Source organism: Alexandromys fortis, unplaced genomic scaffold, assembly GCF_014885135.2.
Source record: "Alexandromys fortis isolate MF-2015 unplaced genomic scaffold, M_Fortis_MF-2015_v1.1 scaffold_0, whole genome shotgun sequence".
NCBI classification, from domain to species: Eukaryota; Metazoa; Chordata; class Mammalia; order Rodentia; family Cricetidae; genus Alexandromys; species Alexandromys fortis.
Window position 1 is genome coordinate 47,446,352 of NW_026067949.1, and position 6,835 is coordinate 47,453,186.

A 6,835-nucleotide genomic window follows, 5' to 3' on the forward strand; every position below is an offset into this window, starting at 1 on the left:
ATAAAAGATCTTGTGACTATTTTTACCTGAAGGACCGAGTAAATTCAGGTAGTGTGTGGCTGGCAGTTGTCTCTTAGATCAGTCTTACATGATGATTAGAAATAAGAAAGTCACTTCACAATGTATATGAGATCAGAAGCCATGAGGCTTTATCCCATTTCTGCTGTTAGCTGTCTATAGAGCTCAGCCATTATTAAAGGCAGAGAGTTTGCTTTTTAAGATGAGCTGTCTCACACACAGTCTTTCATGGGTGACATTTTAATTAATAAAACTTTATTTAAATCGAATACATAAAAAGTGCCTATTCGCAATGTGTTAGGCACAAGTTTCCATACGGTGCCAATGTAAGATTTTGAGATCTGGGATTGATGGGGAAAGCATTACATTTTTAAAAGCTGTTTCCTAGATTAAACCTGCTTGGCCATCTCTATTTCCCTCTCTTTCCCTTCTCAACCTCACTCTTCCTCCTGTCTTTCCTTTCAAACACTGCTCTAGCCATTCTTCCAGACACACACACACACACACACACACACACACACACACACACCACAAAAAGATACACAGAAAGACAGAGGAAAAGACAGATACACACAGGGAGAGACATTTGAAAATAAAATAATTATTTTTTATTAAACAAAAAGTCTACAAAATCCACAAAAATACCACTGGGTTAGTTTTGTGTTGAGCACATTGCCTCCTGGACGCAGAGCCTGCCCTGCAGTGTGGTTAACACACCCAGCAACACTCCACCGGAGAATGCTAATTTTTCATCTGCAGGTGGGTATCAGTTTCAGAAAGCTTCTTGATTAGGGGTGGGAGCCTGTGTCTGCCTCCCCACTTAGAGCTAGGATCCCATCTGGCTTGAATCTGTGCATTCTTTTCCTGATAACTGTTTTCTGGAATTCCAGTTAAGGGATTACCCATATCCATGCAGTATTTCAAGAATTCTTCGTTGTAACCTGTGTAAATAATATATAATTTACAGAATCTAATGCCGTAGAAGGGAACTGGATACTGAATGCCTTAGATCTCAGGATTGCAGTATTCCAGATTAAATTTTACGCTCACCTAGCTATGTATTAACTGATGATCATTTATTCATTAATATGATGTTTTACTATTTCTGTCTAAAAGTCTTATTACCCATTTAATATTTCATAGATAATTGTAAGTAATACTATCATCAGTCTGACTTATACAATGTTTTCTTTAACTACATTATTCAGTTAATCTTGAAGCTTTAAATTTTCTCTGTACTACCAAGTAACAAATGTCTGAACATGTTGAATCAAGGTTGGGTTAGAGAATAGCTATGCATACCTGATCTATAAGGATGAGTAAGCAACTAAGTAAGAAATCTTGGGTAAGTCTGATTTCTCAGTATTTTAATGTAGCTTATAAGGGATAAAATGATCCCCCTTTTTCTAAAAACAAAATTTTCCCTTCAACTTTTCACACTAATTTCTGTAAATGTTTAAGTTGAAAATCTAATGCCTGTACAGTCAGTGGCAATTTAAATATATATTATATGTATATGGAAAAAGTTTAAAGATGCTTTTAATTTATTTAATGACTGTTGCGTTTCTATATTGGTAATGATTTTCTTCCTTACAAGGTGAGAAAACATCTTTTTTTTTTTTTTTAACTATAGTTCCTAGATGGGACATGCCATTTGGTTCTTTAGTCAAGTCCATGTCAAGGGTGTCTCCGTGTAACTGTGAAGGGAACTTCACTACTGATGTATTAAGCTTTGCTGAACTTGTATCATTCTCCTCCAGTAACGAAGGACTTTCATTCTATATTACAAAAATAAAAACAGCTTAATTGAACGTTTTCCCATACTATTCTCTTTCTGGGGGACGATCCTGCTTCAGAAACATTTCTCACTGGGCCACATTTGATACAAGGAAAGAAACGGAAACAAAGTTAAATCTTTCAGAAAAATGAAAGCTTTCAATGAAGAGAGTTTCCCCAACATCTAACCAACAAAACGGGATCTGCATCTTAGAGAAGGACAGAAGCTCACACAGGGGAAATTTCTTGAGCCTTTGCAAGTGGGAACCCTTATCGCGATTCATTTAATGTTTTCTTCCTTCATTAGACCACAAATTCTACATTTTGTGATAAAGAGATGTAGGTTCTTGATTTTCTCCCCCTAAATGTCTGGCTTCCTAGCTCAATGATAACTTTATTTCTGCAGCCAAGATTACCACATATTGTCCATGTTAGAATGTTAAGATCTAAATGTAATTAGTCTGATCTTTATGTAATTAGTCTGATCTTTGAGATGCTGTTTAAATTGCAAAATTCTCTTTATGGAAAAAAAGGCCTGAGGGTATGGAATAAAATACACTCTCCTGCCCTTCCCACCCTTCAGTCTGAGCCTCCTCTGCTGTAGTAGGGTGATAGCCAGGCTAGCTGAGACTAGAGGCATTAACTGATCATCTTGAGCAAGTCCCCTGTTCTCGCACAGCCTTGTCTATCTTACAAATAACTGAGGTACTAAACTCCGGCCTCTTTACCAGCCATACATGTGACAGAAGATTGCCGACAAGATTATGCAAAAAACTTGAAAAACTGAACATCAAAGGGGGAAAATCAAGCCCAATTTAAAATCAGGGCAAAGAATTCAACAGAGAGTTCTCAAAAGAGGAACTACAAATGGCTCAGAAATATTTTTTCAATATTATATTTAAGTTACACAATCAGATAAATACAAATTAAAACTACAGAATGGATAAGAATTTTTTAAAGGGGGGGGCAAAAAATATCAGTCTGGAGTTGGGGAAAAAGGAGCCCTAATTCTCTACTGGTGTGATTGCAAACTGGTGCAGTCACCATGAAAATCAGCGTGTAGGTTCCTCAGATGGCTAGAAATGGATATTCCACAGGATCTATCTATACCACTCCTGGGCATACACACAAGGGACTCCATATCCTACGTGAATACTTGCTTATCCATGTTCATTGCTGCTCTGTTCACAATAACCATAGTGGAAACAATCTAGATGCCAATCAGCTAATGAATAGAAAATGGAAACATGGTATATCTTCACAACAAAATATTATTCATCTGTTTAAAAAAAGTGAAATTTGAAGGCAAATGGATGGATCTGAAAACAGTCATCCTGAGTAAAGTAACTCCGATACAGAAAGACAAATGTCTTGTTTTCTTTCATATGTGGAAGAATCATTGGACAGGTGTGTTTTTATCTGAAAAACCCATAGATGTAAGAACACTAGCAAGGAAATATGGGAGGAAAGAGAGAATACATTGATAAAAAGGGAGAAGGTGTAATATTAGAACAGGGAAGAGCCAATGAGATGAGGAATGGGCGGAGGTCAGAGTAGAAGAGAGAATATGGAAAAGGGATCCTTTTTTTAAAAAAAAAAAAAAGTCATATGAAAGCGTACTATTTTAAAAGCATCCTAAATTATAAGTACACAATAAAAAGAGTTTAAATAGAGTTACACAGTAACAAGAGTATAATACCCCCACCAGAAACCACCGGCTAGCTAGCAAGTACAAAGCCGAGTCACAGAAATAGATGACCACTTTTGGCAACAAGGCCCCCTTGGGGACTGACAAATGTCCCTACATTACGTTGTCATTGCTCTTGGTTGCCCTCCAGGACTTGATGGTAAGACCCTATTGCTGAAGACACTGAACCCTTGAGTCACAGAGCATGGAGAAACCAAGCCGATGCTATCCTGGATGGTTTACCCTTAGTGACGAGCGATCCTACTGCTGGAAGCTGCTATGCGCTCATCTAGAGAAAAAAGTACTCATCAGTCCTACATGGGACATCTGTATCAACCCTTTCCCTCAGAGACCACCACAGAAGAGGAACCCGTGGTGCTGGATGACTACAGTGAAACTGGTTTCAGGACACACCAGGGCAACTGTGACATAAACTCACAGTAGTGATAGCAGTGAGCTCACCTGGGCGAGCTAGAGCCAGACCAAATCCCAGCGTGGACTGGTGGTGAAGTACGCATGAATTGGCATCCCTAGCTGGGGAGCTAGTGGCTCTTGACAGCTTCCGGAAGACACTGAGTCGGGGGTCTGTCAAAGCAGGAACTTGTTTAATGGTATCAAGCAGGGACTTATATAGGGCTGTGATGGGGTGGAGAAACCTGGGATGGGCAAAGGCAGAACAAGGAATAAGGGTCAATAATATTCTGTCACTCTAGAGGTGGCTGGGTGGAGGCGGGTCTAAGTTGAGTAGCCATAGACAGGTCTCCAAATTCTTGCTAGGCTCAGGAAGTTACTCTAGGCCTCATGTCAAATCAAGTTAGGCTCAGGAAATTACACTGGGCCTCACACCCCAGCCTCAATGAGTCCCAACAAGGTGGGTATGTGAGGAGGTGCAGGTGAATCTGTGAGGAAATGGTGGGAGGTGGAGAGTTACTGTCATCAAAATAAATTGTATGAAATTTTCAAGGAATTAATTAAGATGTTATTTTAAATTCTTGCCTCATGTGCTTTGAACCACTGAGTATTTGAAGAGGGTTACCATGATAGCCACTGGACACAAGAGATTGGGAGAGCAACTCATTCAGCAGTGGCGGAAAGGGAAGGATGCAAAAAAGTGGGCCAACTGGTTTAAGGCACAACCTAAAATTAGCTCTGATGTAGGCTTTAGATGCCAGGCACCTGGTGATCAACCAAAACAACTCACAGTAGACGAAACGGTGAGTGTGACCTGAAGGCTGCCTGTATCATGGCCATTCAATTCTAAGATTGAATAAAATTAAAGTTTCGGTTCTTCAGTTCAGCCGCATTCGAGTCCTTCCCAGCCTCATGTTACTAATAGCTTCCTTTATTGCTTTGCATAGGCATATCTCCATTACCAGTGAGTCTGACCTAAAGGATAAGCAGGAAGTAGCCTCGCTTTGGCTATAGGAAAGGACGGTTCTTGTCTAATCATAGACTCTAAAAATGATTAAGTTATTTGGTAGATTAAAGATCAAAAGACAGTTACAAAAAGATAAACTATACTTTTTTGAGATCATGTGTTTATCACTCTGATGGATAAGCTGACTTGAATCATTTCTCCTGGTTCTGGGGCCAGTTTCTACTCACTTTCAGTGCTTAATATAGATGTTAACTTACATGGAGAGCTGTGTGACTTCTAACATTATATGATCAAGAATATCCCAACAAGGCTTTCTCTGATTCTAACAAATTCTTAGATGGCCTTGGATCTTCCAGAAGTCACTTGTAATCAGTCATGTCTACTTGGGCAAGAAGATGCTCTTGTTCACCTTAGGAAAGTTCAGCATCTTTGTAGGTTGTAGGTGTGGCTTCTCTTACCTGTAATCTCAAGACTATGGAGGGTGAGGCAGGAAGAGTGCTGTGAGTTCAAAGCCAGCCTGGTCCACCGTCAAGCCACAAGTGTGGTCTGTGTCAAAACAACAACAAGTACAACAACAACAAAAGAATGTGCATAACTTAGTTGTAGTGGCCAGAGTCTGCAACCTTAGCTCTCTAGAGGTAGACGCAGACAGTTCTAGGTCATACTTCATTCTATAGAGAGTGTGAGGCCACCCTTGACTGCATGAGATGCTTCCTTTAAAATGAGATGTGCAGATAAAGATAATTAAGTAAACAATATTAAATCACTTTGCTCTGGTGTTCATCAGCAGTCATTTCAATCCAGTTTTGATACTGTCGCATCTTAATCAGCTGTCCAGGCAAATGACTTGACAAATCAAAGGTGTTAGGCACAATCACATAAAATGTTGTACGAGAAAATCATATTAAGTGTGTAAAATATTACATAAAGCACAAATTCCGTATACATTTTACAAAACTGAGAAATCTCCAAATTTTCATCAACTCTACTTCTTTGGGGATATCAAAACATGTAATAAACACTTAGAAATAACTTGGTCAGAAAGGTAACTATTTCCAAGGCTGAAATAGAACATCGTGGGTCTAAACTAAACAAAGACAGTTCATTTTAGACTCCCCAGCTGGTTCTCCCTGCAAGGTTGAATGTTTGCCCAGAAAACCACAGACTTACAAGGAAAGTCTTCAGCTTCAGCTACCAGAGAGAGTTGCTTTGTGCATTCTGAGGACTTGTGCTCCTCTATCCTTTTAAAAACAAACAAACAAAAAAAAACCAAGAAAAAAACAAACCCTCCCCCATTATTTTAAGCTGTTCAAGCTACAAAAATTCAAGACAACTGAGGGGGAATTGCTAGTGTCGCCTATACTTAGAACGAAGCTCACAGCGCTCATAAACCATGGGATAGGTCTTAGTTGTTTTTCACAGTGTGTAGAATGCAATAGGATTTGTTTATCAGTTATTCCCTCTAGAGTTTTGGGTGGAATTTTAGTCACAGAAAGAAGATGTTTGGAATGGAATTCTTGAGCACTGAATACAACCTGATAGATCTATGAGATGTCCAAGTTGAGAAGAGCTGTTTCAGTGTGTGAGAAGGCAGTGGAAGTCGTGGCTGCTGCAGCTCCTTTTGCCCTTTGTCATTCTCATTGGTCTTTCCTTCACCTCCTAGTGGGCTTGGACGATCCCTGGTTTTCTGTTTTCTGATTGTATTGTCTTCCCTGTTCGACTCTGTTTGTCTATTGCTCCCATGAAGTGTATTCCTTCCTGTCTTGTGGTTTAAACCATCCTTCTTCTTCCTTTATGTATAGAATTCTCGTACGCATTTTCTGAGGTGCTGGCTGTTATCATGAATCGCCTTAACTGTGATTGTCTTCAAATATTATAATTTCTCCATCTATTCTAATAGATAACTTTGTTGGATATTGTAATCCCAGCCTCCAGCTTCCATCTTTGGAGGCCCCTCTCCTGTGCTCATTGAATGT